At 43.6% G+C, this 27864-nt stretch overlaps 1 protein-coding gene across 1 annotated transcript in view; it reads left to right on the forward strand.

Moving 5' to 3' along the window:
- LOC105903670 (STT3 oligosaccharyltransferase complex catalytic subunit B) overlaps positions 1–27864 on the forward strand; it is a 93737-nt gene that overhangs the window by 16525 nt on the left and 49348 nt on the right. The gene's annotated exons all lie outside the window — the stretch shown is intronic.

Consider the following 27864-nt stretch of genomic DNA (forward strand, 5'->3'; position numbering starts at 1 on the left):
ACTTTGCATATTCATTTGGAGAAGGCAAAAACATTAGGCGGTAAATCCACGTTGTCCTTCAAGCTGTGATGGGCTATGTGGTAGTTTCAGACACCTGTGTTGTGTGTGTGTCTCTCCACACAGCCATTTTGGAAATAATGAAGAAAAGTGTTGACCGGCTAGAGAGCTTGTTTCATGCCCCAGAGGATAATTATAAACTGCACCAAATACAAACAGCAAATAGAAAAAAAAATCCACCGTCCAATCCACGCTCTTTTCCCTTCTTTATAAAGTTCCATTCCTCAGGTCTGTGGGGGTCAAAGAGGGATGTGTTTATAATGATGTATACAGATGTGCTTTTTTTCTGTCTTTTTTTCTTTTCTCCGGCCCTGTTAGGAATAACATCACCACCCCCAAGGGCGATCTGGAGGCTGGCCTGAGCCTATTACTGTCCTCCCTCCTGCTATGACACACCTGGGGACTCGTGAAGAATAGCTTTCCGCCAAATGTATTTCTTGGGCTTTCTCTTTCTTTCTGTCTCAGCCCTTCCTACGTTCATAGTCTACTGGATGTAGCGGTATTTACTCTCCGGTAGACAGCAGCTGTGGAAAAGGGGAGAGAGCCATTAGTGTGGTCTCTTTGTTCAGTGCACTGTTTGCGGACGAGCCGGTATGCGCTTGGCTTTCATTTGCACTGTGTAAGCAGGTTAGGGGAACGCCAGAAGGGGAACAAACGGGCCGGAGTTGGAGGAGAACTGGCAGAACAGCAGTCAAGTTTTCTACCAGCTATGTTTATATTTGAGTGTGGCGCTTTTGTTCTTTTCAAGGACTTCGAAAAAAGCATCGATGGCATGACGGAAATCCTATTATACCAGCCTAAGGGGTTTTCTGCGCTTTAAGGGCACAAACCCGATTGGCATATAGATGCGCAGGAGTGTTTCTGGCCCTGCTGACCTTCCCTTACCTCATTTGTCAAAGTCGTTGGTATCAGATGGTACTATTGAGAGGCAGGCTGTGCTGCCCTTAAGGCAAGAGGTGGGGGGGCGGTAGGGGCCGATGAGGGTTCTGCTGCCCAGCCACCTTGGAGGCCACCCGTCACCTGTGATGTGACACATTCCTTATTAGGTGCGGTCAGAACCTGACCATACCTAATGTGCTGTCCAAGGGCCAATCAGGAGGGGGTCTGAAGGTGGTCTGGGACATAGATATATATAAAGGCTAGATGTCTCGTCCGCGTTGCCAGCCAACGGAGTCGAACGTCCGCACATGGCGGCCATCTTGCCCCAGGCAGCTCGCTCACCCATAACATTGTGTTGGTAGTGGTATGTACTTTTTAAATAACCATAACTTGTTCAATTTTCAACCGATTTTTAAACGGGTTGGTTTGTTATAAACGTCAGATATGTAGTTATGACACTGCATACTTATGAATAATTATGTTATTTTCTTAAAAATATCCCAAAAGCATCCCGAATTATAACCACGTTAATAACGTTTGTAAGAAACCAAACCATTTGTAAATCCGTTGAAAATTGAGCAAGTTATGGTTATTTAAAAAGTACATACCACTACCAATTTTTTTTATAACCGCGGCAAAAAAAATGCAGCCTTCTTGGACTGCGGTGAATTTGGCTGCCTTGCTTAAAATTCAGTATTTTGCTTTCGGATGTTCTCCCTTTTGCCTGTAAATTAAGTCTTGGAATTCTGTATCCTTTCGGTCATTCGTCTAGAGATTTCAGGTTTGTTTTAATGGCTTCCAGATTAATTCTCAGGATGCTCTAGCTCAAGGTTTTAAATGAAAGGCAGTCCATCATGTTTACGTGTAATTGTAAATTCAGCCTTTTAAAAAAAAAAATCCCTGCCTCTTTATTCTCTACTTGTGATTCATAGTGACTGCCAGTGCTTGTGGGAGGCTGAAGTTTTTTGGGAGGCTGAATTGATTAGATTCGCAGTTCTCTTTCTCTCTAGTCTATCCATGTCCCATTTATTTCATTTCCAAAAGGAGCATTTCTCCATATGTGCAATCTACTCCCTACAGAGTCCCATAATGCTTGTTTGCAATGCAGGTATTCACAGCCTTGTGCCACTGACTGCCGTAATACGTGACTCTGGCAGACAGCCGTTTATTTACTTCATCAGTCGTTTTGTTGATGATGCAGCACTGCCCAGGAAAATTGGGCCACCAAAATCAAAGGTGGGAGATTCATTTTCTTTCTGCGCAACCCCGAGAGTTAGCATCCCGAGTGAGAGACAGCGCGACCTTCAAAGCTCTTTTCACGCCACACGGATGCTTTGCTGCTTGTTAGGGAGATCAAGAAGGGTGTTACTGGCTCTTAAAGATGCTCTCTCTGTCAAACGACTCGTCCCTCACCAAACCTCGCAACACGAATTACTAGGTTATAGGAAGCACATCATTAGTCGTTTCATAAGTGTTTCCCTTTGACACGGCAAAAGCTTCTGAAAGCAGCGCCCTCCCTCCCTTTTCCAAATGGATGGGGCGGCCTCAGCAATTACCATCATCATTATTGTGTTGTTAGCGGTGTCTGGGGCTTGTGTTGACCTTCAGACAGTGCCCTGCTGCTGGACTGACTCTGGGTCTGTCTACCAGGTTATCATTTTGTGCCTGTGCTTTTGGCAGTGTCGGGAAATTCCCTACTCACACCCCCAACCACGCTCAGGAAAGACTAGAAAGAAAGATGGGCGAATGTAAGAACCCGGTGGGAGAGACAGCCCTTGAACTGTTACTTGACATCCGCTGTGCTATTCCTCACTTTTATTCGTTTAAAAGGGGACAGAGATTTATAAAGCCGTACTGCCGTTACTTGCTCGGCCGGCACAGTGGTTGCCAAGGTACCCGTTATAGTGACAGTTATCCTGCTTCACATGAAAACTGCAGGCTGACACCTCATTAGACCTTTGTGCCCAGTCATACAGCAAAGGTGTGTGTGTGTGTGTGTTTTAGGGATGTATGTTTGTGGGTGTGTGTGTTAGAGCAATTTCTGTGTGTGTGTTGTGCGGGAGATGTGTGTGTATGTCTGTATTGGAGAGGTGTGTGTGTGTGTGTGTGTGTGTTAGAGAGATATGCTTGTCTAACAGGAAGAATAAGAGGGAGAGAGTGAGTTGTTCCATCACGCTTATAGCCGACTCTCTCACTAAAGCCTCTCATTGTCAGCAGAGACTGATTGAGAATGGGCTCTATTGGATCAAATGGAGCCTTTTACTGCATCTTAAATCCAAAACGAACCCAGAGCACCTCAACACACTGGCCCCCCTGACACTGGCTCCTGGATGAGATTTCTGGAAACTTCTCTGCTTTGAGAGCGTGAGCACTGCAACCGTGAGAAGAACAAAAGGCCTGTGTGCATATGGGGCTTGGCCTTAAGGGGCACAAACGGAAAAAGAGGGAATGTCAGATTTGACATTTTGAGGATATTGTGCCATTTTGCTGCAGTGTTTTTCAGTAGATATAAGTCTTGGATTCCTCTGATTCATCTCTGAATGTGACGGTTGGCTGTTGAACTGTACCTTTGGTCTTGAGGACTTCTCTTCTCACAAAAAGCACGTCACTGAGTTACAGAAAATATGGTTCTTACACTGTTCTTTAATGATACTCGCTTAAGAGGACAGTAATTTGTTATAGGTCAGGCACTTGATACTATAACATTTCTCGAGGGTTTGTGTGTCTGCGCTCTGTTAAATAGCTGAGAAAATTAAAGAGTAGCGCTGTTAATTTTTATAACCGCACTGTCTGATTCTCATTGACATGTCTCGCACAAATTGATGCAACATTATTACTATTACAGTCGTTACCAGTTACTGAATGATGTGCTTTATGAGAACCCGAGACGACATCAAATCTCGTTGGTCTCTTGGAGCTCTTCCCCATCAAGTTTTACGGCGCGTGCCATAACCCTGTCAATTCCATGCCGTAACTATTAACGGTGCTGTATGCATGTGAACTACAGGCTGTTAAATCCTCTCCGCTGATCTGGACGGCACTGTTACTACAGGCTTGTTCTGTGTGTGTGGTGCTGCCAGGATGGCCTGCGGCACATCTCTCATGGGATTCACTCGGCACACAATGACCGTGTCACTGAAGCCAGGCATCATGGGCCCTCTGATAAACCCATACACAGATTCTGGGTACCGCGGGGCAACTGTTGCCGGTTGATATTAGAGCATTGGTCACGCTGTTTGGCACCCATAAACCCCCCCCCCCCACCACACACACACAAACACACACACACAAACACACACCAGCCTTTCTGGATCTTTCAACACTGTGCTCCTTTGTTTATTAGATGCCACTCAGATGATTCCAGTATGTTTGCCTCTGTACGAGCAGTTGTTTGCCTACACATCTATTTCTTCCATGACCTTCAACTGACCTTGGTTTCCAGCAGTGAGACTTTTTTTGGTTATTTCTGCCTTTTTATATGCGAATCACACCTCCTCTGGTAGGTTTTATTGATTTATTCAAGAAAGTCTTCAGCCACCAGTCTTGTGCTCAAGAATTTAAGTCCAATTCACAGCAGGTTGCTAGCATCCATGTGTGGGTCTTTCTTTCCCGAGGAAAAGCTACAGGTAGCTTGGCCCGACACTGGCTTGGTTTTGATGTTTTTTTTTTTTTTTACTTGGCTGAGGAAAACATCAAGGCACCCTGGTGGTTGGTTGATAGTGGTCTTCCTAATGAGGTTGATTGAGGTGCTGAAAAAATGTAATTGCTAATATAGGCTATATTTTTCTATTTTTTTTGTTGTGCTTTTCTAGGCCTTGACAGTTTTGTGCGTACAAAGGGCTCGAGTGATTTTTTTTTGGGGGGGGGTGGGTCTCTCTCTCTCTCTCTCTCTCTCATCCTTACCCTTCTTTCATCCTACATCCTACATTCTCCTGTTCCTTTTAGTATCTTGCATATCGTTGAGCACAGGGAGAAGCCTACTACCACTTCCAAACCTTTCAGCCCAAAGCTGTTTTTTTTTGCTGGATGTCTCCCCTGAGCCTTGACCAGACGTCAGCCCTGAGCCTCTGGAGCCCCAGCAAGGGTGCACTGATCCTGGGCTCTTGCTTGGTGCCCACAGGAGGTGGGATTTCTGGAGCAGGCTGGCTGGAGGAGAGAAGGGTGCTCTGTTCTGCTCTGGGAGCTTCCTCAAAGGCCAGAGAGAGGGCAGGCGAGGGTTGTTCTGGCGCTGCGCTGTGCTTTCATGTCTCCCTTTACTCTGCACCACCCTTTTCTTTCTTTCTCTCCCTCTCTCTCCCTCTCTCTCCCTCTCTCTCTCCCTCTAGCTATACCTCTCTTTCCCTTCTCCCCTCGCTCCCTCACTCCCTTTCACAGAATGTTCCAGAAATGCCTATCGATATTCTACTCACACTCACGTAAGTGATATGTCAGGGGAGTGAGCATTTCGGGTGCCGAGTTGTGGTGGAAAAAGGAGAAGGCGGTCTCATCTGAGGTGATGGTGATGGTATTTCAAATGCTATGGAGCAGTGGCACAGAAGGGGTAAAAAAATGTACTGAGCTCATATCTTCTGGAAGGCAAAGTCTTATTTACTCCACTGCACAGCAGCCACTAGCAGAACTCAGTATTTTTGGAAAAACGTCCTGTTCTCTGTTATCGTATTGGAAAACAGATGCATCATGAGTCTTGATCAAAAGCTTTTTCTACAGCTCCTCTCTGTTCCCCGTATGTTCTTCATGAAGTCTGTTCCCCTGGTGTCTTAGTTTAACTGATAGAACCACAGCCGCCATTTTTATCTCATGTAATGTATGCAATGTTTTGCAGTGGCTTTTCCACCTTGACTTCAGCCCAGGCCATGTGATGAGTCATAGCTATAGATTGTATGTTTGGGTGGTTGGCTAAGTGTGCTGTGACACTGTGAGTGGATGGGAGAGTGGCGTGCTGTAAGACAACCCCCTCACCCTAACCTGGCAAGCCTTAAAGCTTTTCTTCTGCTTTTCCCATCTGCAGTTCTGTCACTGAGGCTGATCATTTATTTACATTTATACCGCGGCTTGGTTGAATTTACTATTGTGACGCATTCTTTAGGATGTCAATTCACTTATTATATGTACATACCTAGTCCCAGTTTTTTTTTTTTTTTTTTACCTTATTACATGTATCAATTCGGCAAGTTTTTGATTACTAAAATTACTAAAATAAAAGTAACCGTTAAGTTAAAGGGGCCATATTATGAAAATTCCACTTTTTTAGTGCTTCTACACGTTCATTTGGGTATCTGGCGTGTCTACCAACCCAAAAACGCTGGAAAAAAACCATTGGCGATCTTTGTTATGGTTCCTGGATCTTTGTTATGGTCAGAAACGTCATGATTGAGTCTGTGAATGAGATTCCCGTTTTATTGGCCTGTCACAAGACATTGGGAGGTTCCCTACATGGCCTTGGCCCACCCCCCACACTCATTACATATTTGCCAGAGCGCAAGCCATTATTGCAAAGCTCGGATATTCTTTGAATAGCTAGCTAGCTAGCAGCATGAAGCTAACTAAGTACTCAAGATGCGCTGTGGTGGGCTGGCCAGATCTCTACATCACGTTCCAGCCTCAGAAGACACAAGCGAAATGGATTGAATTCATATTTGAAGGCAATGTCCCTGAATGAACTTCAGGCGAGGGAAATGTAAGTATTTTTAAAAATAATTCTGTTACTTGCCCATTCAGTGTGGTGGTTAACGACGTTAGCATGTTGTAGGGGGACTAATTCAAACAGCGATTTATGAACCGTGTTATTTTAGTGGTGGTTAATTGATACAATCGTGAATAAGTGCTGTGTCTTATCTCCTGAGCAAGCAAGAGTGTCAATATGGGCTAACGAGTTGTAGCTAAAGCCCATAGAAAAGAGCTATACAGCTCGCTAGCTATTAGCACTCTAGCTTGCTCAGGAGAGTTTAGCTGCAGAGAGAAGACACAGCAATTATTCACGATTGTATCAATTGTACATCTAGGTTTCTTTGGCGTCTGTTGTCACGTCCAACAGCACAACATATCACGGGCATTTAGAACTTTGTGTGGGTTGTGGCCGTAAACAGCTCTAGCTTAGCTATTAGATTGCTCAAGGCAGTATCATAGCTAATAATACTAGTTGATAACCAACGGATAATAATGTATCGCTAAAATGTATGATTCCCGTTGTTAAGGTTAGAGAATTCTCGCACCAAAAAGGCATCATTCATAAACGACTTGATAAGCAGCTTAGACTCACCTGCAGTTACCAAAACAGTTTGTCAATGTGGGGCATTTGAGGGTTTTGTGTATAGTACAGCACAAGTTAAAAATACTGTTCACTGTATGATTATTTCATAATGATTTATGAGAAAAATGCCGGGTTGGTAGTATGCCAATGTTATTGTACCTACTTTTCTGTGTTGTGAAACTGATATTAGGTGTAATGGAATACAACATTTCTTCAAATGCTAGAGATGTATTGGCTTTTAGTTCATGTTTCATGCATTGCAGTGCAAGGATAATGGTCAGTGAGATGACATTTTATTTACAGTATGGAGTATTTTCCTTTTATTACATTCAGGAAAAAACATGAATAACATTGCTGCTCTTGTGGTTAAGGAAGAACATCTGAACAGTGTCCTAGGCTACATCATGTGGCCTGTCAGACAGATCCTCCAAAGCACCATCTGGAGCAGAAGAGCAGGACCACCCAGATTCTCCGTCCCAGAAAGCCCCAAGACCTGCTAACAAAGCTTCTGTACACCAAATACCTGTAACGTCTGAGCAAAGTTTACATTGTATTTAGAGAATAAATGGTGACACACATCTATTGAGTCTTCCTTTGTTAACAGTATGGCTACTGATGGCACAAATTGTGATTTTGTAATCAATGTTTTTATTATAATTGGTCTTTTTTGTATTTATTACCCATGTACTAGCCAGTACATTTAATAACTATGTTTAAAAAGCTCTGTGGCATTCTTTGAAGCAAGTCTATAGAAACAGTTTTGGTATGTAACATGTCAACAGTTGACACATGCAAGATGAGCAGTAAGCAAAGTAAGACAGAGGGAAGATGAATTTATTGTATTTTCTTCCCCAGTTATATTTGTATTGCAGAAATCACTGATGACTCATATGCATAAAAAACAAAACAACTTACTGCTATATTCCCCTTAGACATAAGGCCCATAGTCTGCTCTATAGATGTTGAATGCATTCTGTAGTGAGAACACATTCAATCACACAGCTAAAAGTCCCGGATGATGCACGTTGGTTGGTTTGGAAGCTGCAGTAGTCTTCTTGTTACCTTGAATATTGAAAGTGTAAGTATCATGGAATATAAAACAAGATGACTGCATAATTACCATGTCATTCACAAATAATTTTACCTGTGGCATCTCCCTGCAGCATCCATTCTCAGGCTCTGTAGGCATTTGCTCACACTTGGCACAATTACGCCTGTATAGATAAAGGGTTTTAAAAAGTGACAACATTGCAGGTGAAGTGTATTTGAATGTTGTGTTACAATTACAGACACAAGTTGACAAATACAACGATATAATGAGAAAACAATGTTTGAACGCTAATAAACGGAGGTAAACACGTTACGTTATGTTCTACATCTGTGTTAGTGCCATTTTCCACATTGTAATTTAGACTCAGATTAAGATATTATTTTGTTTAGATTCATATTTAGTGATTGCTCATTATAATGATTGCATAATTGTATTTTATAGTTTTGCATTTCAGTTTAATATATGTTTAGTGTACATGCAATGCTTAGAATAACCAGATATGCATGGGACATAAGAGTTGCTTTGGAGTGCGCGTGGTAGTGAGCTACGACGTAGTCTGCTCGACATTGATGGAATGTATAAGAACTGCCATTTATTTCATTGTTCAGTATTCAGTAAGGACGGAGCGAAACACTGTTTTCTACCGTTGTTAAACGCACTAAACACGCGTAGAGACTCGTTCTTTCCGTCTAGAGTGGTTAAGTGAATGAATATGTTGAAAATGAATTCCTGATAACAAGAAGGGAACTTTAGCCACTACAACCTGCTTGGTCCATTACTGTTGTCAGATAACATTTTACTTTCCAGCTGGAGCTTTACTCGTGTAGCAGGCATAATGGCGTTCCCGTTACTTGCATTTACATAAACACTTTTCACAAACAGTAACTTACATAAACACACTGTATTTGTGACATACTCGTACATGCACACACTATTATCTAGCATTGCGATGTTCTCGTCACCGACTAGACCGTATGACCTTAGCCAAAGTAAAAACAAGTGAAGTGACAAAGTGTACTTACCATTCAGAAACGTCCTGTTGTACCCTAAATTCTCGAACTTGTTTGGGAGCCTCTTCTTGTTCAGGGTCTGAACAATCTCGTATCCAGTCGCCATATTTTACAAAACTAAACTTGGTAAGAATGAGTAGCTAAAAACTAAAAGGTTAGAATGATTAGCCCAAAACCGTAGAGGAGGGGGGAGGAGGGCGGGGGGAGGGGTTAGCTGGCTCATTAGCATAAGCGCTCAAAACAGCTCGCTGACAGAATGGCTGTGTTTGGCAGGGTAAAAAGGATGCCATTAATAATGATCCTTGTGGTATTTTGACCAAAATATGTTACAGACATTTCATTAAGACCCCAAGGAACCATATCAACTTGTGGTAAAATGGGCATACGATGGGTCCTTTAACACAAAGTTGCAAATTAAGAAAAAAATCAAAGAGACACTGAACAACACTGGCTACAATGTACAACTTCTCAGAAATAACATTTGGCATCTACGGAGAACATGACAATATCAACAACGGGGTCAAGGCAGAATGGGGTGGCTGTCCATAGGAAAATCAATTGAAAAGAGAAAGTACATCACTAGCAGCCACTGAGAACAATCAGTGAAGAGGACCTGGACCAAATTGAAAACAGGAAACATAAGGAGAAGACACTGAGGCAGTAAGTGTGTTTGTTGATTGGCTGAAAGAGAGACATCCAGCTGAACTTGGGGAGGAGTGGAAGCGAGGGGAATCGGGATCGTCAACAAGCTTCGTTTGACATTTAAAAGGACAAAGATGGAATTGACGTGTTTGTCATATAATGCAGAAACAAAAAAAAACACAAGACACTTATGAGTCAGATCCACATAAGCAGATGTATATGGGGATTTATGTTTGCCAAGCCCGGTGACTGTCCGGTTGCAAGCTTCAAAATACATCTCAAAATGGCCACCAAATGCGAAAGCCTTTCATCTGCCTCCCCTACACCTTGCACAGGAAACACTTAACAGAGAGAAGTGCTGGTACTCACAAGAGCCAAAGGGTGATCATTATTTGGGCCTCATGCTTCTGCACATCAGTGAAATATAGGGACTGTCCAAGCGATATACACCAGTCACTCACTAAGAAGTACTGCAACGGTCAATGGCTGAGCTGGAGAGCAGGCATATCATGTCTGTCACTGGCCACAGGTGCGAGACTAGCCTGAAAGCTAATTGGGCACCGTCCACTACTGACAGAAAAACGCGGGGTTGGTCTCTGACTGGGAAAACAAGCCCCACGGCAACACCAACCAATGATCATCAAAGGAGCATAGGCTTAAAGACAACTTCAAACCCGGTCCAGCCATTTGAATTGCTGGAAACATTCAGTTCAATTTGAAAAACATGCACAATTTGATATTTTTCCTGCAAGGCTTTTGTCTTTGTTTTCAAGTGTTTATAGCCTATAAGTGCCCCCAGCTTGTGTTGATTGTTTTTACACTACATTGGACCACATTGTGACTTCAAAAAAGTGAAGGGCTCAACAGAATGCTGGGATATGCTAGCTTGGCAACAAGAGCTTTGGAACTAACAAATGGGCTTTGGTCATAGCAACCATCCATTCAGAATTAACGACTGGTCTTTGGCCATAGCAACCATCCATTTTTAACAAGTAACAGGAGTTTGTCCTGTAAGTTAAGAAAAGACTCAATGTGTGAGTAAGAAACAAGTCAGATCACAACATAACCCTAATATTGATTATGCTTACTTATGCTTACTTATTATTTGCTTATATATCTATTCCTCCATCAGTGTGGCATCTTTGGTGATCGTAGTGGTGATCCTGGTAAAATAAGCATTGACTCTCCATCTCCACTCTCCTCCTCTCCACTTTTTTAAAAGAACCATTGCTTTCCAACGGTTGGGTAAACAGAATTTAGCTTTCTCCAAAATGGCATTGAACCTGTCTTGAGGTGGCTATGATCTGGCTTGGATCAATATCAGATCATGGCTTGATGAAGTTCAATTGTTGAAATTGAAAGTCAGTTGTTATCTTTGTATTGGGGTTGCTGCTAGGTTGCATTATAATGACTAGACCATGTTCATCAAACAATCCACCTTTTGCTCTATACAGAAATGTAGACCATAAGATCTGTGGAATCTCAGAATATGACTGAAGGCGGTCGCATATCTGTCAGTTTTCAGACCCGCATGAAGTACTAAGGAGTGAGTCAACGCCTGTTGGATAAAAGCATCAGAACTCTGGTTTCTAAGCCTTCTATCTCAAGGACACTCAATATTCCAACACAGAGAAAAATAGAAGCCTAGTAATAACTTTGGCATAGTGTTTTACTTTTTATTTTTCAGGCATAGTACTTTCCCTTTTCTCTTTTTCTAATCAATTCTTCCTTTGTTGTCAAATGAGGCCCAATTGTCCTCTGTTTGTTCCCCCTGTCTAAACTGCTTTCAAATTCCGTTTAATTACTGAATAGTTGTTTTCCCTCTGTCAATTACGCTGCGAGACAAATGTGGTAGTGAACTATGCGAGACAGAATAATGCGTATTCTTCAGGGGGGCATGATTCACTCACAACACATCCCACTGAGAGCTTCGCTTTTTCACTCATCTGCCAGCATGGGGGCACCGTCTTTTATTGTATTACAAAGGCGGTACTTTGTCGAGCATCCATTGCAGTCAGCAAGGTCAGACATAATCTGCACGTTTTTAATCTTGCCTTTTCATGAGCGACAGGAGCTAGCGAGGCACCTCGCGTCATGCTTCAATGAAGAGCCTTTAAGACCTTCACATTAGCCATGCTAAGAGCTTTAGGCGACATTGTGTTGATTAGAGGTTTACCGGGGCAGACTGCAGTGCTTCAATGCCACATTATGTTAGTTAACCCTTCCTACCTAATGGTGAGGAGGTCTTTGGAATGAGTGAGGAAAAACATAACTGTAGTTATAAGCTATTTCGACCTTAATAGTTGTTTACACTTTGCCAATAGCCCGAAGAAGCAAGGCGATTAGGCTTATAAAACTACTGCAGGCATTAAGTGACTAAAATAGCTAAGAAATGTATTCCTTTAGCAGATGCTTTCATCCAAAGCCATGTGTACTGGTACAGCAAAGGTTTTTTTCTTTATCTTGGACTTTGGCTCAGTTCTCAGTGGCTGCTGCACATGTGCTGTTGGTGGTATTATCACTTTGCTTGTGAAGCCATTGGCAATTCCATTGGTGAAGATCCATCTTGAATTTGGCAGGACATTTCCCCTCTTTGGAATGCAGGTATTGATGTCAAAAGCATTGCCAGGAAGTATTATTTCATCCAAAATGCTGTGTTCACCCTGGCCTGTTATGCTTACAGATTTTAAGTGCTTGTTTATTCCTTTATCCCCTTATTTATGTATTAAATATGAATAAATAAGGGAACTTTAATCCTAACAAAGAAAAAATAGTGTTCGTTTAAAGTCAGTGTAGCTGAATTAATTAACGACTCAATTGATTTGTTTATCTTTGGCGAGATTAACATGCCATGGATTGCAGCTTTTATTTATGCCAATTTAGATTCCTTTAGATGAATTAATGTCTTTAAAACCTTTCATGGCAGCTATATCGCTGAAATGTGTCTCGTGGGAATAAAACAACTCTTGTTGATGTCTCTATTGGACCATTCATTTTCTAAGAAACATGGTTATAGGGACTTAATGTCTTGTAAGAAAGCGTATTGTTTATTGTTTATTTGTCCATTGGAGAAGGACTAGCCCAATGGGCTAATAAAGAGGCGGAGAGAGAACCCTGTTAGAGAACTCTCATTTTGAAATGATCCTGTCCATATTGTCTGGTCGGCATCCTCTACCCAGAGCCATTCACCCTCTTCTAGCTCTCCAGCTGTTTGTGGAAACGGAATTAGAATAGGATTGGAATACAATCGCTTTTGAAGATAGGATATTTATGTCAAATGCCTTGTTAAACATTACTTGAGAAAATGCAACATATTCCCTTTTCATAAAATGGCATGGAGGGTTTGCTGCCGTTTTTAATTGGTCATTTATTTTCAGTTAAACTGCACCTCTCTGTTGTTGTTTTGACGCGTTGCGGGAGTGTAAAATCCAAATTAGGATAATGGCCTAAGTAGTTAATGGTTGTGTCCTGTGTGCATTTTCAATTTCTGCCATGGGTGTGTGCAAACCAAATTTGATTAATGGACTTTGACATCGAATATTTGCAATTCATTTGCATCACTTAAATTTTTCCATATATGACTGACTGAGTCCCTGGCCACTCAGAGATGGGCTGAATAACATCTTCCGCTGAACAGGCCAGTTGTCACATTCATACAAGTACAAGTACACGTAAATTAATTCAATTTATTACTTTGTTTAATAAATTACTGGCACCTGCTGCATCCTTGCATGTGCAGCTAACCGTCTCTCAGCAGGGGTGGGGCTATCCCTTTAATTGCAATGATAGAAAATAGATTTTTTTTAAAGGGCGATGGTGTAGTGACTGTGGTGAGGTGTGATGGCTGCTGCAGCAGGAGGTGCTTCATTTGTATGGATGAATAAGTAGGGTGTTGGGGTACTAGAGAAAGGAGGGTTTTTCTCAGGCCTGATCGGTCTAGACTCTAGAGGGAGGTGGGTTAGCTTGGCTCCACGGCAAGTGGGTTTCTGTGGTCGTTTTTCGCTTTTGTTTTAAGGCAGCTATAATCACCTGTAGCCAGACTCCTAGAAGTGACTCACATTCACACAAACCACACAGGGATACTGGGTGTTGGAGGCACCAGCCAGTACTTTGTGGAGAGAAGATAAGAGTGCCAAGGGGGAGTGGGTAAGAAGGGCTGAATGGGGCTGGGAAGAGTAAGGCCACGTGGCCGGAGTAGAAGGAAGGCCTTCAGTGGGGAGGAAGGAAGGCCTTGTCTCTCTGGGGGTCTGTCAGGTACCAGACCATCTGAGTTACGTTTGTTTTGTTACACACACAGACAGTGTGTGGATCTTAGGTTTGACGAGCTGGGATAGTAGCCTGGTCCGCACCACTGTCATCACACTGACATCTATTCCAACGCTCCGCATTATAATTTGCACATACAGAGATGCAATGGACAGTGCAATAATACAATATTTGGCAAGAACATACCATACCATACCATACCATACCATACCATACCATACCATTTTTAGTAGGGATGCACGATACAATTTTTTTACAAACCGATACGAGTACGAGAATTTTTATTTGTGTACTTGCCGATACCGAGTACCGATACCGATACTTCTTAGATTTGGTCTCCATGAAAGTGCAATTAATTTGGAGGCAGATTTTATTGTATCCTCTGCAGATTACAGTACAAAATGAACAGAAGGCTATCCCAAGCCAAAAATAAACAGCGCTTTCTAGTTTTAACACACAAAAAAAGCCTTCAAACAGACAATATCATCACATTAGACAAAATGCAAATATAACCAGATAAAGGCAATTCAATTTGCTGCATAGTTAACAACACAGTCTGCTTAACAAAAAGTGAACAGAACTATTACTGGATTAGCACAAGAGCACATTTCAGTTACAAAAGGATCAGAAGAATCTCCTGCTCAAGTACACAAACAATCACTTAACCTATGTGGCACAGTCTTTCTCTCTACCTCTCTCTCTCTGTGTGTGCGCGTTTTTTTCTTTTGCAAGACGTCAGTTAAGATTGGTTGCTTCGGTCTTGCGCCACTAGCATCAGTGAACTCTGTGTACTTAGCACTATGGTGTGTCTTCAGATGTTTAATCAAATTGCTTGTGTTAAACAGAGTACTTTCCTTTCCGCCCCTCGACACCGTAGCAGTGCAGATCTTACACTGTGCCTTACTCCTGTCGTCGTCATTTATCTTAAAATGAGCCCAAATCGCCGTTAAGTCAGCACAACGGAATTGCTAATCGCTAACGAGATGCTAGCAGCTAAATTTAGCGAAACCTGTATACTGAAATACTTTGACACTATGACAAACTTTCCTAACACAGTCAAACATCAAGCAAATGCAACACAAGACGGCAAATAAGCTACTTACTAGTCTGGCAGAGAATGGTAGGACAGGTAGGACAATAAATCACATTTTGTGTCAGCATAGCCCGGCCAGTTTGATGCAGTGAAATACTGATGAGTGGTATCGGTGCTTGGTATCGGCAATTCAACAACGAGTACGAGTACGAGTATTTTAACGAAGTATCGGCACCGATACCGATACTGGTATCGGTATCGGTGCATCCCTAATTTTTAGTGCCCGTTGTCATATGTTATGTGGTCCTTTCTTGGCTTTTCTTATAAATAGTGCCGGAAGTGGCCACCTATGGAGCAACATTTTTTAAAGATGTCTGTGCTCAATTTGGATGCTAACTGGCCGAAGCTTACCCTCCAAATCCTGAGCCTCTGATAAGATACTCTTACAGTAGAGCCCTACTGGGTTGAAAACAATGAACCAGTGTCTCATCTCTTCTTTGGCTATGATGCTAAACAGTCGTCTGGCATCACTCTGGGTATGATGTGGCAAGGGCCCGATCATTACCGGCTCTGGGCCACATTCATGCCATTGAGCTACCATCTGAGACTTGAGCCATCATCTTACACAGACGGCTTCCTCAAGGATTCTGTCACTTTGGTTATCCTACTAATTAACAGGAAAAGATGCCGCCTGTGAACATGTGCTCTTGCACACAGGCACATTTCCCCAAGAGAGCTGGCATGAATGTAGTGCCCTGCTGGTTTGTCTACAGTTGGATAAACCCCCGCATCTGCCCAATACTTCATGCCTCCCTCCATCCACTTTTTTCCTTTTTTCACCACATGCAAGCTGTCCCCTTTCAGGGTGCAAGATGAGTGCTCGACTGGTCCCAGCCATTAGTGGGAAATCATGATGAAAGCCTAACCATGGTGTCCAGGGACATGTGATTACCATAGCTACCCAGCAGTAAATCCTGAGCTGTCGTCGCCCGCAGAAGAGCTTGGTATGTTAACGTAACGCTCAAACCTTACTGGCAGATTAGATCGTCACCTCTTGTCTTCTTTTTGTCTCCTTTTTTTGTTCTCTGTCTTCTGTTGTTGTCTTTTCTTTCTTTTCGCTCCACTTACAATTAAACTGAGAATGATAGCCGTGAATGAGCTGTCGGAGAGCAGCAGATATTCTCATTTGAAGATGAGAAGGTACTGAGGGAGCTGTTGCTTATGTCGCTAAGGGGGTCTTCATAGACAACGAATGCCTGTAACAGTTACAATAAACAAGACCACCTAGTTATTAAAATGCTGGAGGATGCATCTTGTTGGTGCTTGCTTGTGAGCAGTAATTGCATTCAGTCGGCGTAATTACTTGGAGACATGCCCTCCTTTTGTTTCTCTTTCCTTTTCTTCTTTTTTTTAAAAGTCCTGTTTTTCATCACCCTCTACCGCAGTTTTAGGCGGTGCTTGTTGTACACAACATTTCTGTCCCCCTTTCTCAGTTGCTTTGATGTGGTAGAGGTTTTCAAGGAATAAATAAATAAAGATTCTTTTCCACATATTTCACCATTAGTTTTTTGTGTGACTGTGTGATTGAATGACTGTCAGTCTATTTTTAAGGTGGGACTTTGTACTCTCTTTTGTGTGTGTGTGTGTGTGTGTGTGTGTGTGTGTGTGTGTGTGTGTGTGTGTGTGTGTGTGTGTGTGTTTTTGACGTTATTATTTTTTTACAGAACATCTCATTGCTTTGAAAGTATCAGGCCCTTCCACCTGTTTGCTCTTTGCAATTCACTCCTCAGTCCAATTCTGCTCCTCCTGTGGGAGTCAAGAGCTGATGAAATGACACGGCACCAGGCCCCTTTCTGTTGGAGAGCCTTTAGCAATGACACTTTCTTCACCAAGCCCTTGATGGCTGTTGGGCTGAGTCTTTTACCTTATTGGAGCGAGCAGGGGAGTTCTAGTGTATTTCAGCAAGCTGCTCCCTCATACGTAACGCAAGTTGAACTATTGAGTCCTTAATTGAGGTAATTAGAACTTACTCCATTTGCAGGATTTTTGTGAGCAGGACTAGCTGGTGTTAGTCAACATTGATCTGCAGGGGGTTGTATAGATGTCTGTGATCATTGCAGGCCTTAAGTACGACTCCTGCATGCATTTTCGTTGCAGCAGCGATCAGTGAGGAGCCCATGGTGTGATGGGAAGTGCAGCCTAATGGCTATGCCTGGATAAGGGCTCGTCTGGTTGCTGTGTTCTTCCCTCACACAGGGCTCCTCATTAAAGCGTCTGCAAACAAAGTGTGTCAGGAAGTGATTTGGACTCTTTGGGCACATTTCTTTTTTCTCTTCCTTATTTCATCTCTCTGCCCAGTATGGGTGCAATTCTACATTCCCATCCATTACCATTGATTTATTTACTTCCCTTTCGCAGACCAAGGGTGATGGCTGCTTTAAATGCTTGCGGTTGTATTACTGTGACCAAAATGGCATAGCTTGGCATCGTGTCTCCCTTTTTTTTTTTTGCAGGGGAATCTTAAAAGCTTAATCAAGCTGGCAAAATCTGTGTCCTTTTAGTGCTAGGGATTCCTAAAAAAGAAACGTTGCTCTTCCCTTAGATATGCAGTACAGCCAAGTCTTTCTTCTGAACCTCATTTAGCTGCTGGCCTCTTGAAACTGTCAGAGGACCTGAAAGGTCACGCTTTTCCACCATTTAAAGTTGGTCTGTTTTGTGGAACCATTTCTCATTTTGGACAGAAGGCTTGGTCTGTCAAATGGAATCTTTTCTGTTTGCCTTTTTATTTGATTTTTTTTGTTTCCGACTGCACTCTTGTGTTCCCTTGCCGACGCCAAGAGTGATGCATTTTACCCCCACCCACTCCCCCCCAAGACCGCCTGCGCGAAGTTCTTCCATTTCCTTCACACATTTCTTCCACATCGAACAACCTCGTCTTGAATCTGTCTCCCTCAGTCCATTGTTTTGTGTTTGTGTTTGTGTTTGTTTGTATTATTCATTTGTTCCTCCCCCTCTTCTCTACTCCTTGGGGGCTGAGAGTGTCCTTGACTTTCCTTGTGAGTGAACTGCTTCGAAAGAGAGAGAGAGAGAGAGAAAAAAAAAAAAATCTGTTGCCAAATATTAAATTGTGAGTTTTGGACTCGATGGGCAGGAACCGTAATTGGACGAGCTAATTGGAATGAGTGCTGGGACCGAGACAACAGAGGAAGTGAGCAGATGGGTCTGGTTCAGTGGGACCGCTAGAGCCAACCATGGGGTTCACCCATGGGATCCTCTTGTCATGTTGAAACTGTTGACTTGGCATGGAGCCTCCACTGAGCTGCACTGGAGGTTTTTTTTGTGTTTGTTTGTTTGTTTTCTGCTTTGCTCAGATGTCGCGTCGCGTTAGAAAGGGGCAGCCCGTGGGAGCCAAGGGACTAGGTAGCTGGGGTAGGAACAGGCCAGATGCTCACACGGCCTGCCAAAGCTGCCTTTCCTAAAGAGAGTGAAGCCTACCAGTTATACACCCGGTCTAGACTCTGATGTCATGCTGCCTTTTGAGTTTTGTATTTGTATTTCAATCTGTGTTGGAAGTGATGGCGTTTGATTTAATGTCTCTTTAGTGGTGAATTAATCTGTATCCTTTCATGAAAATATCCTGCATCTGTTCAGCCACCTCTCCCCGAAGATGTGTTCTCGCTAAGTGTTCTCCTTAAGAACAGGAATCTTATTGAAAGTCGAGTCTTACAATGAAATGAAAATTACCCATTACTGATTCATACACATTATGTTATGAAAACTATTGTTAAATTTTGGCAGTCAGATAAGACACTTTTGCTGGTAGGCCAAAAAGTTAATTTTGTGCAAGTACCCCATTTCAGTTTCGAAGACAGCATTCTTTTCTGTCGGAGCTCTTTTCATGTTTCATGTATTCATCTTTCTTTTCAGTTGATCAGTCTCTCACGCTCTCTCTGACTTACTTTTCTGCTTTCTCTCTCTCATTTCTCTCTCTCCCTCTCTCTCTCTCACACTCACACTCACACACACACACACACACACACACACACACACACTTTTCAGTCTCACCCTCTCTTTCTCTCTCTTGTCGGCAGTTCTGCAGGCAAGGTTCACCATGACAGCCCATTGATAGTCCTGGCAGCGTAACATTCTAATAGAAGATGTCTGGAGAGAGGCGAGGATAATGAGAAAGAGGGAGGGCATCGTCAAGTCAAACAGCGTAGAAACAGAGGCTGATTACTCACCCCGGGGTGGAACGTTCTCTCTTCGGAGAGAAAGAAAAAGACGAAAAAGTTTGTTGCGTTAATAAACTGAATTATTCAATCTGACTATGAAATGTTTGTAGAACATAACATTTTAATTGGGGCTTATCTGCATAAAGCTTCCCATAGGTCGCCTTTTTTTAATAGCCCAAATGGTGGGTCATAAAGCTCCTATTATCGTTTACCGGCCTCTCGGCAGTTCCCTCAATGATGTTGTGTTGTGAAAAACACAGCAAAAAAAGGAATAGAAGTCATCATTTATTTATTTGGACCGCAAACATATTTTACAGTTATAGCAGTCGAGCCCAGGTTTAAGGTAGGGGTAAAAAAGGAACGGTTCCCTCGAGAGATGAAACAGAAGGACCACAGAGAGGCCTTGGAGCTCGTTCACAGCTCACACACTTACAGTTCATTTTCCGTGGTCTTGGGTAAACAACTTGGGGTTTTTCTTTTGGCCAGCGGTTTCCAGGAAAAGCATTTTCAGATGTTACAGTACTCCCAAGTATCACCAGAAAACTTCTGGTCTACACATATCTGGATAAGAGTGTTAAAGTGTTTGCACTCTCTAATCTCAAATGTATGTTTGAAATGAAGTGGAAATGGGTGAAGGGACAGGCTATACCCCCACGGATGCGCAGCAACTGTACGATGATGAATTGGACAGTTACTTCATGGAAGGGGGCCATTCCCTCTTTGGGGATTGCGTTCAAGTTTCACCCATGGCTAGTTTTGTTTGGAAAACAGAGGACTCGTGTCTCCGTAGAGCGCGAAATTGACTTTTAGGTTAAGAGTTTTTTTTTTTCTCTTTCAGTTTGCTTTGCTTGCTGCGATGCTGCGTACATTCCACTCCACTTGTAACTGATGGGCCATATCACAAGGTTAAATATCTTCCATTTTCTCTGTCAGTCGATAAACAGTTCTGATGGTTTTGTACACAGCTTGTGCATGGTGAAGAGCTGTAGAATGTTATTCACTGCAATGTGGGGGTTATGCAGAACTAAACCTTTTTCTGGAATACACTTTACAGACTCGGATGCTATATATTGCTACTATATTGGACCATGCTCTTCTTCTTTTTTTTTTGTATGCAAATCATCCCCATTGTAGCTGAATGATGTAAGTCCGAGATCAAACAGCGTGTGTATCTGAAATCCGTTACCCTAAAACCTCTTAATGTGCGGTCTTGTAAAGAGTGCCATAACACATTGCCATCACAAATGAAACCTGCTGGACAGCTGGCATGTGCACCTTTTGATGTGTTTGAAGAGAGAAAGAAAGAGAGAGAGCGAGAGAGCGAGAGAGGCCCAACTACTGTGTTTGTTGGTCTGTGAGTTTCCCTGTGTATTTGAGGGAGGCTGTCTGCTTTGCCATGCCCCCGCTTTTTCTTGTGCTAAAAATTCAAACAGCGCTGTGCCGTCCTCAAAGAGGATCAGCTCACGCACCCAGACCCATTGTGGATAAGGCTGTCCCACTTTTTCAGCACTTGAGACTCTCCTGGCCCTTTTACTTCCTCTGTGTTTTCTCTCAGTGCTAGAACAAAGATAACTCTTTAACGACACAGCCTGGTGTTTTTTTTATTGACGTCTCTCGAAGCAGCTCCTTATTTTCTTAAATTGGCATTCTACGTTTCGTTAACAGGGACACCAGAGCTTGGCTTGGTAATTAGAGCCGGTAAAGCAGGTCTCTTTCATTTTAAAGCAAGGTAAGAGCAGGACATTGAACTCATTTGTTCTGTGGAGGTGATTAACACTTGAAAAGAAAGAGATGATGGCCAAGGTAACTGCAGCAAAAAGATTGTTGTATCTCCGTAACTGTTACGTAACACCATTTCATTGTAAACTTTTAATTACGCTAAATAATTCACTCGCACCTAGTTAGACAGTCAAAGGGCTGTACATGCATTTGTAGTTTAGCTCACCTAGGTGCCCTGCCTGTTTCTCCACCTTGTTTGACAGAACGTAGCTTGCAGAGTTGTCAAGTATTCCCTTTGATGTCAACCCCAAATCGCTAAATGAACCTGCCTCATTAAAAACCCTGATAGTCAGATCGTTTTTTCCAGCCCCAGCCCCCAGCTATAGATGGTGCTCTTATCTCATCTTCAATAGGCTCTTCAGCGTTCTTTCGCATGCATGGGCAAGTAAGTATTTGCCTATGGAAGTCGTTTCATTACTTTTATTTACTGGATGTTAAGTGATCCTTGTAATGGAATAGTTACTAGCACTGCTCGGCTTGCCCATTTATGTTCCTCCCGCATGTTGTTCGCTAGTGTAAACAGTACTATGTCAGTACTGACAGATTCTAATCTCCACCCTAGCAAGTAATTACCGCTAAACAATTTAATTTGGAATTAGAAAGTGATTTCCTGCGCCATTTGTGCTGTGATTATCAAACATCAGCAAAATGCAAATAGATCACAGGCCACTGATACTGTTTATTTGCTCAGCCTGGTAATTTAATCCGCTCGTGTAAAAGCTGGGCCTGAAACAGACTCTTTTTGAGACTCACTGTGCTGAAGGGCCTTGATTTTCATGCTCCTACCGTACTGAGGACTCTTGAAAACCCGCCCTACAGCCTCTACATTATAAGAACAGCTTTAGAACTCCTCCAGCCATCCAGTGTCACCCTGGTCCGTGAGCCGGGGTGATCGTGTTTGTGCCGACTAGAGGAAGGCTCCGCCGAGGCTGATCGAGCACAATCCTATCTGGGGAAGCGACACCGACACAGCCGTCCTCAAATGCCATTTCGCCGGAAGGGACAGTGGCCTAAATCCAGAGAGGCCTTTCAAGATTTGACAGTCCTTAATCTAATTGGAGTTTTCAAAAGATGTGTGAGATCTTTAGTCTGTACTAATCCGCTAAGTGCTCCCGTTTTGCTGCTTGGCACCAGTGTGTAGCAAATTTTTTCTGCTGTTCTAATCCTGGGACATGGGTTTTGTCACCTTGCATTCCCACTTATCGCTGGAGAGTTATCAGCTGTATCTCCAGCCCCCCCCCCCCCCCCCCCCCCCCCCCCCATCCCCACCCCCGAAGTTGAGCAGTCATATCCGCCTAGTTCAACGTGAAGACAGCAACGGAGTCCACTGTGAGCGTTTTTAATTAGTTTTCAGACGGCAGCTCGGAGGAGACCAGGAGGCACAAAGTGATGAATAGTTGTGCACTTGCCCAGTGGCCCTCCTTAATATAGTTTCAATATGGGTCAGATGTAATGGAAAGGTCTCTGTGTTTGCTTTTCCGTGCTGAAAGGAGGGCGGGATTCAATCTAGTTAAGAAATGCTGCTCTTCTTTTTTTACTCTGAGAACCGAAGGCCTTGTGTACTTCATCTTCGCATTGCTTGGTCTAGACGAGCGAAGCGTGCATTAATGGCGTGAAACTGTCCATGGAAAGGTCACTCCTTTGTTGTTGCCAAGGCGTCCATCTACCACAACACAAGACCAGAACACAATCAAGTATTCTTGAGGGCTACAGTGACCATGTCTCCAGTTTGCTCACGTCTGCTTTCAGCCACCCACTTCCTTTCCCTTTCTATACTGTCGGACTGCACCTAGTCGCCATACTTCTTTGAAACGACCAAGGATAGTCAGTACAGAGGCAGGGAAATAAAAGAACAGACAACGAAATGGGGCAAATAGCTCAAGCGACTTAGTTGGCCCTCACGTCTTCATTTCCTGTTTACTCTGGTAATCACCTCAGGGCTTTGTTTTTCATTTGAGTTGTTTGACCGTAATGAAGATTTCTTGGCTAGCAAGGGGATCGAGGCGCCTTGGCAACAAAACTTGTGCCATTTGTTCAGTACAGCCTGAAACATTAATACTAATTCAGTTGCACACAACAAGGGGCATGACAACAGAAACTCTCTCTGCTGCTGACTGGTGTCACAACAACAGTTGTTGAAAAGTCCAAGGACTTCAGGTGAGATGTCCCCTTAGTCAATATATTGCTATGGAGGTTTTTTTCTTCTCCTCTTCTCTCTCTCTTTCTCCTTCCATCCTTCTCTCGCTCTCTGCCCCTTTGTCTTTTCATTCTCTCTCTCTCTCTCTCCCTCTCTTTCTCACATTCTCTCAGGCTGCTCGCCTGCTCCTTACTATTTGCCCCTTTATCCTTGTGCACGCTCGATTTGTCTCCTAATGTGGTACACTGGACATTTGGGCCAGTTTACAACCCGTCCCTCAGTTCTCGCTAAAGTCTCGGGCTTACATTGGGCTCACCTTCCACTGGAGACGCTCAGCTCATCTCAGCTCATCTTGTCTCGTCTTTGCCAACTGGCTCAATCATCAGCAGCCTCCAGGCCCTCTCGTTCGCAGGTAATCTCCAGGCTGAGTGCGACAGAGCAGGTAACTAGTCAAGGTGGCAAGAGTGTTCCTGGGGTGTGTGTGTGTGTGCGCGTGTGTGTGTGCATGTGTGCGCTTGTGTGCGTGTGTGTTGGCGGGATGGGGAGGGAAGGGGAGCTCATTTGGACATTCCCCAAAACAGCCCCAGACAGTGAAGGGAAAACCAATGAAGCGGTTGATTGTGTTGATTACTGTTGCATTAGACGCTGCAGGATGGTGCTCTTCAAATGGGACCATTCCATTAACACCCCACCCCACTCCCCCACCCCCCTTAGTCCCTTACCCCACAACACTGCCTCCCTGCGGGTGTAATGTGGTAATATCCAGAAAGAGGAGTTTTATTATCCTGGCACGCAGCGCGATCATAACCGCAAAACACATTCCTTTGTTTCTCCCATCACTGAATGGAGACATCCCTGAGGACAGACCAGATGCTGATGCAAATTTGTTTTTTTTTCCTCTCCTGCAAAAAAAGGCCTCAGTTTACAAAGAGGAACGTGTGTGAGTGAGAAGAGAAGAGAAGAGAAGAGAAGAGAGGAGAGGCTTCTGCTCTCTGAGTCACAAGCCTTCAGGCTTTCTCCTTTGATGAGAGATATTACGTGTTGCTCGAGACAAGGCGAGGTGGAGGAGAGCGTGTACCTGGGCTGCCTCAGCCACTGCCTCAGCAGCAGCAGCTCTCAATCGCTCCCATCAGTTCGACTGGCTCTGAATCTGCAGTTATGCATTAAATCGCTAATGCTCTTGGCAGGCAATGTTATCCGCACCATCAAAGTGACAAGCGACGGGAATAAAACACTCGCCGGCAGCCCTCCATGAAACATTGGGGAAACTGCTTCACGTGAATACAAAGAGGCAGCCGGGGTGGAAGTTGTATTCTTTCGTTGTTGTTTTTTCTTCCTCCTCCTCCCTCTTCCTGCCCTCCCTGTGTTTGTGCAGTTGTGAGATGAGACATTGGGGCTCCTCTGTGTGGAAGCATCTGTACTGGTCATGTCCAGTCACCTTCTAATAGAGTTCTGGTTACAGCTGCGATTTCTTCTCCTTCTGGAGGTACTAAAGCAGTCTATCAGCTTGCCTCATCGGGTGGGCTTTCTTTTATTTCTGTTTCTGATCCTACATCTTTAATTGAATGTGTTCTCATATTTGCTCAGGTATTTGATATGCAGCCTGGGTTCTCTGCATTGCTTCACCCAGCCTAGTGTCGTCTTTTGGAGCCTCTGATTCCTGTTATTGGTTGCTATGTGTCTGAAGGTTTTTGTATCCAGCCAAAGATTAGCTGGATGCCAAACAGAACACACAGTTAAAGCAATGGAATATGGATAGTTTTATTGCCTACATTTTTAAGGCAAATAGAAAGGGAGAGAGATAGAGTGTGTGTGTGTGTGTGTGTGTGTGTGTCATTTTTACTCCATTTCTTACAAGCTTTCTCTTGGCAGAATCTCCATTTCACTAAAAATCCAATGTAGTCTTTAAATGGATGCCAGTTTTGGTCCGACGACCATAAAGTGCACTGAACTCCTTTATGGAATGGCACAGGGAGTGTTTTTCTCACAAAAGACGAGTGCCACGCTGCCTATATCGCTGCTTTTACCCCCCCTCTCCCCCCACTAAACAAACAAGGGCCAGCCACCGCAGCTGTGAGGAGGAAGAGATTGCAGCGGTCGAACGTCTCGGCGGCAGTTCTCCTCCCCGCATGGAGCTAAAGCAAATTCGAGGGAGGGCTCGGAGGGGAGATTGATTTATGTTCTGCGGCACATTTTTCTGCTCCTTTTCTGAGGGAGTGTGGCCCATCCATAAAACCCAGGAGCGTGGAGGAGGAGGTGGTGCCAGGTGTTACACTGAGTGTGCAGTGAGAGCCAGTGCGACCAGGATTGCCCCCCTCTAAGCTAAACTGAGAAAACGCGAAAAGAGGTGAAATGTGCTAGTGATGGATGTTGGCTTCGGATTCACGGGTTCTTTTTGGGGAGGGGGGGGGGGGTGTAGCAGAGCTGGAAGTTTTTGTCACCCTTCTCTTGGCAAGCTCGTCCTAGTTTCTCAGGTGTCACTTTGTCCACAGTGATGAGTCGGCATATTTGTGTGTGTGTAACTGTGAAACTGCTGAGCCTCTCCAGTACAAATCTGTCCTGCTGCAACTCATCCGAGCAAAACCAATGATAACCTGTCACTGTCGACCGGAGGAGAGGAAGGGGAAGAACAGGAAGGAAATGACCAAGTAGAACACCAGTCCTAGGAAGAGGGCCGAATCACCAGTGGCGTTGTGCCCATCGACTCAGGATGGGCATGTGCCCACCCAACATCACATGCCCAAAAAAAAAAAATGTATATTTTAAACGTAGATGTTCTAATGTTATGTTCTAATGTTACCATGACTGGAAATTGATAAGTTTTCATGCATACATCCTGTCCCATCAGACAGCCAATCGGAACCCGTAACTTTACAACTCTGCAGTTCACGTGTCATTCACGAGTCTCGCACTGGCATAGGCAGCTGTGAGTGACTTTGGCAAGACACAGCGCTCAGTTGTAGCTCAGACATGCAGACCAGTGGGCAGGTAACAATGAAGTGTTCTCCCTGTGTTATCCATGTCGTGGTGTTGCATGTTGGAGGCAAATAGACCAAGAGTAGTGGGATTGCAAAAAGGATTGTGAGGTAATGCAAAATGTTGGCTATTGTGTGGGAACTCAAAACTTATTGCGAGGGATCTCACCATCAAAAGAAATTCCCGCCATGACCCTCAGGGGGCTCCATAGGATATCATCCTGAGGTGGGCAGTTGGCTATGTAGGGTGGGGAAATAAATTCATGAATAGATAATATCCAAAACCTACCTGCCTGCCATCGCAACACATGAACTAAGATATTCTAATTAGATGCAATCAAAAACCGACCATTTGTTCTACTTAGAAACCATATATGTGAAAATAAACTGAAGTTTAGTTGGTTTGCATCGATGGTTTTGAAGCTATACCATACACTCACCTATACTCAAGTAACAGCCTACAGCTAAACAAGATTGCAATGGCACTACGAGACGATCAAATCGTATGAATTGTTTATTTGACAGCATCAGCTAAACGGGGTTTGGGCACAAAGACCTGCCCCAGCTAGGTGCATTTCTTCCTTTTAGAGGTTTGTAATGTTTACTTGTATCAAACAAACTCAGAGAGGACTTTATACACAACTGTTTCCGAGATATTAGGCCATGTGTGCCTCATAGCAATAGAACAATTCGATTGTCTGGTCACACAGAGGTTTGTGCGTGTGCCAGAGAGAAAGAGAGAGCTGCACTGTTCTTCCCTGTTAAAATATGGTCAGTTTTAAACGTACGCAGATGGTAACCTGCGTAGCTTATATTACGCATACTCTGTATTACGAATTTCTTATATATGGTATAAAATAATACATCAAATATATCGATATTTTCGATATACCACCAGCCCTACTTTCACAGACCAAATTTTCTCTCACAGTTGCCCTTTAATCGAAATATTCATCGAGTGGGCGGCGTGCTGCACAGAGTCACGCTGTCGAGGCCCAGAGTGGAGAGTGCAGCTATTTGCTGTCTAAACCAAAATGCACATGTGGAAGGCAGAGACTCCTTTTTTTTATCATTCCAGTGTCGCAAATCATGCGTGGCCGTCAATGCAATGCCATCCGACTATGGAAAATCTGGAAATAATCAGAATAGTCTTTTTCAAAGTGGAGGGAGGGAGAGAGGGAGAGAGGGAGAGAGGGAGAGAGAGAGGGAGAGAGAGAGAGAGAGAGAGAAAGAGAGAGAGAGAGAGAGAGAGAGAGAGAAAATAAATACATTTCCATGTGAAACAGCTTGGTCAATCCAATCGTGTGTGTATATATGAGAGTTGATGACTGTAATTTTCCCTGCCTTGTGCTTTGCATGTCATTTGCCTTTGTGCTGACCACTATTCTTTTTTTTCCCTCTCTCCATTTTCTTCCTCCATCTTCACATCCCCACTTTCAACTTTCTCACATTATTCCGATCACTTGCTCTCATACGACTTTCCTTCTCTCCTCACTCCCTCTTTTTCTCACTGACTGTCCTTGTCTCTCTGTCTGTTTCCCTCCATTTCTCTA

The sequence above is a fragment of the Clupea harengus genome, chromosome 19, assembly GCF_900700415.2.
Source record: "Clupea harengus chromosome 19, Ch_v2.0.2, whole genome shotgun sequence".
Taxonomy (NCBI): Eukaryota; Metazoa; Chordata; class Actinopteri; order Clupeiformes; family Clupeidae; genus Clupea; species Clupea harengus.